The following is a 6,000-nucleotide window of genomic DNA, read 5'->3' on the forward strand; positions in this document are numbered from 1 at the left end:
ATAGCGCATCAAACCTGCGTGCACAGGGCCCTGGAAGCACTTTGATGCCTGCCTTGTACCTTCAGATTAGTAGCTAGTCGGCATGCCTAAGCATCCGCGTAACTTTGTGCTGAACATTGGGGGGGAGGGGGGGGGGTCATAACCCCCCTGGAAATTACACCCCTGTGCCTAAGTGTCCTTGTGTAAGAGATCGAACCCCAAATTGCTCTCCGATGCGTTCATCAGAGTATGAATGTGTGTGTCTGTTAGATAGACAGCACTTAAGTGTAGAAAAATAGTGCTTGTATGAGTGGGTAAATGAAGCATGTTGTGTAAAGCGCTTGGAGCACTCAAGTGGAGTAGAAAAGTGCGATATAAGAAACAGTCCATTTATAAAGATATGTTAAGTAGCCCAAAAAGGCTGGATTGGTTATAATGTAAGTACAATAACACAGAGTCATAAAGATACTTGAATCAGGCCATCAGGTCACAGTCTGTTTACCAAAGCAAACAAAGATATCTTGCTTTAAAAAACACAAAAATCCCCACTAGAAATCCTTTTTTTTTTTTTATTGGTAGTCAATCACTTTTTGGCACACCACAGGCAGTCCACCTTTACATGCTTTACAACACCCCAAATACAAGTGTGGTGGTTAGTTGTCAGCTCCTGCACTTAGTCTGCTGCTTTAATTAGTAAAATTGTGTATTTAATATTAGATAAAAGTACAAATTACAATCAAATTATTATGTGATTGTATTGAACTGATTATATATGATTATATTGCACTGACCTTTGTTTAAGTACAAATCAGTTTGGATCATTGACAAAATATACCTGAATACATTTTTTATTCAACAAGTAGTAGAAAGTACCTCAGTACATTTACTGAAGTATTTTAGGGTTACTTATGTATAACAGGACTCAACAGCAAAGCCCGTATGTTTCTGTGACCTATCTGTAGAATGATAGGTCACAGAATCAGGACCACTCTTGCACATCTGATCTAGTTCATTCTTTCTCATCAAGCAGAAGAAACAATCTGCTTGCATGAAAGTGGATAAAGTGCATTTTATTACATATTAATGTCTGTTAGAGTGATTAAAGCCAGTCTAGGTTTGGTATACATAAGCTACGGGACTTAATCAGAAAATCCATAATAAAAAGTTGTAAATCAGTCCGATGAAAGGAAACAAACCAGAAAACATGCAGACCACCCTTGAAAACATGGTAAAGCTTAGCAATTAGCTTAGCCTTGCACGAAGCTCAGAAACAACAGGAAACTGCTACCATTGCTGTATCATAAGACATAAAAATCTACTGCATTGATCAGCAACTCAAGGCCTCATTAATTAAATTGGTCTTGTTTAATGTAGTGAAAGCTTTAAGCTTTAGGCGGTTTCTGCCTCTGTATTCAGTCAGAGGCAGAAAGTGTTTCATCTGGTTTACTGGTAATCTTACAGCAACAACAAAACTTCATGCAGTAACGTTTTACCATACAGACAAGAGAGTGATATTAATCTTCTCTAACTCTCCACAAACACAATAGGCATGCCCCCACACCCAAAAACTGCCTCTTTAAAATATGAAAGCAGTCCTGAACTAGGACAGATAATCTTTGTTTTTAAATCAAACCACTGGAAGAATCATAGAGCCAGAAAAGCACTGACACATTGTGTGCTCTTTTATAAAACAGTATCCAGCCTGCCAGCATTATAAATCAAATTTGCCTGAGGGTAACCACGAATCTGTTGAGCTGCTCTGACAGAGGAACCTACGCTGCAGCGGAAATCAATCTAAACCCATGACATCATGCACTGTGATTTTACCATGAGGTGAGTGCGTCCTTCACATGTGTTTGAACACACAGCCCCGAGGGCTTTTCCAATTCCGAACAATTTCCCCCTGGCTCCTGTCTTCCTCCTGTTCTCACCAGCCTTCAGGCCTCCTGGAATTACAGGGACTTTCTCCAATTTTACATTGTAAACACTGACGCTAAGTGTGCTTGACAGGGCCCAAAGGAGAAGCATCAGCATTTCTGTGTCCTGAACACACAAACACGCCAGCTCACATGGTCTCTCTGTTTCTGAAGCTCTTTATTTCATGCGCACACGCCAGTATCCAGAAACAATAATGAGGGGAAAAGAGGAAGCAGTAAAACACCCTTTGGGCATGTTGACTGAATAATCTTTTCTTCTATCTTCCTCTGATGTTTACATTATCATATCTCATAACCAGCAGGACCTCTTTTTTGTTGTGAGTGCTAGCCATAAGGTTTACTTGCCTCATGTGTGACATCAGTGCCACGGTCAGTTTGCTCAGTATTTAAGTGTTTTAGACTTTCAAGTTTTGTTTTTTTAAATATCTGATGTGATTGTTGGCTTACTTAGAATTTAGACTGTTTCATGTATTTCCCCACTTTCCCCCCAAATAGTGTATTTAGTGCTGTTCTCGATCCTTTAGAGTTTAATTCCTCCTTCAGTGTGCCATCCTCTCTTGTCAAGTCTCCTATATTAAGTTTATTCCTTTGTCTGTTTTCCAAGTTGACTCACTTCCTGCTTTATTTTGATAGTCCATTGTTCCTTGTGCTTTGCTTTTAGTTTTTCTTCCCTTCTCCCATCTTCTGTGATTTAGTTCAGGTGTTGCCTCGTTCTCTCCATCTGTTTCCACTTCACTGATTGCCCTTCTCTCTGTCTGTGTGTATGCGGTGCCATGTGTCCTATTAGTCTTTGTTAGAGTGTCTGCTCTCCTGGCAGTTCCCATTCCCTGTGTGTGTTTTCTTGTAGCTCATCATTTCCAGTGTTTCCCTTATTTTTTCTTGTTAACACTCTATTAAATCATTTGCTTTAAGATCACCTCTGCCTGCCCGAGAGTCTGCATTCAGGCCATCCTCACAACACTGAAAGCAGTTTGTAACATCCACAGACCCATGACAATCAGAGGCAATCTCTCTTCTTAACCTTTGAATTCAATTAGGTGAGTTTAAGGCCATGATCCCAAAGAATTTGCATGCACAGGTACTGGTACACACTCCTACATATCTTAAGTATCTCACGCTGCCCAAAATATAACCAGCGCTGCATTACAAACACTAATGCCAAGTGCCACAAATCTAACCCCAAAAGCTCCATCACTCCATCACAATGTGGAAAGTTCACAAGAAACCACTAAGTTGTCAAATAATAACAACAACTGTATTAAAAATTATTCTGAAATGTGTTACGGATTGTAAATCTGTAACAAAGAGAAATCTTATTTTAAAAACATGAGAAAGGAATAAAATAAAACAAAATACCAATAGTGAACCACTGAAAAAGAAAACCGCCTGTGTGAGACACACACACAGGAAACGCACATGCTGCAAGGGTAATGAAATGAAGGTGAAACAAATAAGGGAAGAGCAGGTAGTCACACAGACAGGAAACCCTCATGGGCAAGAAGGGAAGTTTCTTAAATGAAAAGAGAGCTAAAAATAAAATAGGAAGCAGTAATAAAACTGCGAGGAAACAAAACAACATTCATTAATGCATATGGTATATTGATGTGTAAGCTTTGTGGGGGGGTTTTTGTTTATTTTATCTGACATTGTGTTTTTAGAGGCAGTGGGGTTTTATGTGGCTTGTTCTGATAACTCTGTATCCAAACAATGGAAACAGTGAGACAACTGAATCAAAACTTAAATCTTGGTTTTATTAAAATTGGTTTATCTCACGCTACAAAAAACCCCAGACCCCGAGAGCCAAGTGCTCACGAACATTATAAAGTTTGTGTGAGCAGTTTCATTATTACCCAGAAGCACATCCAGAAAGGGGCCAGTGTTCAGCTGAACAATCAACTGATTAGTTGTTCAAAACATTGCTGTTGATATTGTGAGTTATCTTAACTGCTTACATTTTTTTAAATAAACAATCCTAAATGAAACTTTGTGCTGATGCTCAGACAAAACAATGCATTCAAATATGATGGATTTCAGGGAACATTGGTGGGAATTTGTTCCCTCTTCTTTATCCTTACTTTGCTGGAGAAACCTGGAGTTTCGCTGAACGCTGATGGGTCGGTGAAACACGGCTGTCAGTCAGAGTAGCACTATGACATAAAAAAATATCAGAAATGTCCTTTTTGAAAAGTTTTTAAAATCAGTATTTGCACTGATAGGAATATAAATAACTGTACAAAATGTCACCATAATAAAACTGAGTCTTAACAATTTCTTAAAAAATTTCAAAATCGAATCGTTGGAATTCTTTTTTTTTTACATATGCTATTCAAGCAATATGTTTTTCTCATATTTAGTTTTTCTTGATAGAGTCGTATTGTCTTACATCAAGGCATCCAGCACCGTAACAATAATAATTTGAGTTTACTTTTAAGTCATCAATTTCAGTTCTTAAATTAAAATTAATAAAACTTTGCCAATCAATGGCGAAATAAAGTCATCAGTCCATAAAGGCGCACAGAGAGCGGTTGTTTCATTATTTAAAGATTATGTAATGATGATGCCATGCATAGGACTGCGAGCGGGTAGGTTGAGACGGTGACGGAGGAAACCCTGTTTATTTCATTTCAATAGCCTGATTAATGTTGGCATATTTAGGACTGATAGGGTTATGGATCTGTTTTTTGATGGTTTCAAACACATCAAAGTCCTGTTAAGCATCTCCTCAGACTGTAAAAGTCGCTTTTAGTTTTTCTGTACACTTTTCATCGTACACTCATCTGGTTTGTTATGTGTTTAAAAGATTTAGAAACAGGGAGTGCTGCACTCACAGGAGATTTCTCAGAAATGAGTAGCATGGTGAATCAGTTTAAATTTAAAGCCTCGATTCCTGTAATCTTTGAGCCCATTGAGTGATCGTAACGGTGACTAAATTGTAGAATGAGTGGCCCTCACTTCTGGTCACCCTCTGCTTCTACCTCCATCACTTGAGGATGAGTCATAAACTGCTTCTCTCAGGTCATGGCTGATGTTAATAACTGCTTAATCCTTGGAGCCAAAGTCTGTCGTCATGGCTTTCAGGAAATGAATGAATGTGAGCGTACCAATTATAGTTTAATCATTTATCACGTATGCCCTTAATATGAGGACATCCAGGTTAAGTGACCTACAGTATAACTGGGTTCAGCAATAACAGGCAATTAATCAGCCTGATGTATACAGTCGTTCATCTGTTCTGCACTGAGACACTGGATAGAGCTGGCTCAAAAAGCCTCAAAGACCACCTCTGTGAGAGAAGAAATATGTCCATAAGTTACTATAGAGCCCAGCAGTGTCATTTATGATGTTATGATGTTAAATGTGTCTCATTAGAACTCCTTAAAGTTAAAAAAAGGCTGGACACCCGTGATGTAGAGCTGGCTGCTGGACTTGGCAATAAATCTTTGTTAGGAAAAAGATTTAGGAGTTAAAGCTTTGCGGCGCTCTCACTGATGGGTGATATCAGCTAACAGTGATTCTTTTAGTCTCGTTTTAACCTTTGTGGCCCTATGGCTTCGGTAAGGTCCTCGGTAATGCTGATTAACAGGACCAATGGATCCCTCACTGCTGAGACTTCCGTTTTGTTTCTAGCTGGACTTCACATTTATAAAAGAAGAATATGTCTTTTATATCCCAGAAAACATGTCTCTTCTTTAACATGCTGCCCATATCTTAAACTTTGGAGGAAATGTGATGGTGTGTGTGTGTTTTGTGATCAAAAGATCTTTCATTGTTGCATTTGCAGGTCAGCACAGAAACTGACCTCATTAAACAAATCATTGACCTTTTTGGCTGTAAAGTTGGGTGCAAATTCAGTTTAATCCTTTCACATCCCAGTGTAGTCTTTGACTATGCAGTCCAGCACAGTTATAATTGACTACCTCTGAGTCAGGATTAGCATCAAGGGCGTAGCACTGAAGGATGAGTTTAAGGTTTCATCCTGTTTTGCATTTAGAGGGTTCCAGTTGGTTATATTATTATTTTTTTAAGCTATTCTCTTGCTTTTCTATTCAGAAAAAAACCCTGAAGTGTGATGATTAAACACTTC

This window comes from Perissodus microlepis, chromosome 5 (assembly GCF_051167445.1).
Source record: "Perissodus microlepis isolate ML-2025 ecotype Zambia chromosome 5, ASM5116744v1, whole genome shotgun sequence".
Taxonomy (NCBI): domain Eukaryota; kingdom Metazoa; phylum Chordata; class Actinopteri; order Cichliformes; family Cichlidae; genus Perissodus; species Perissodus microlepis.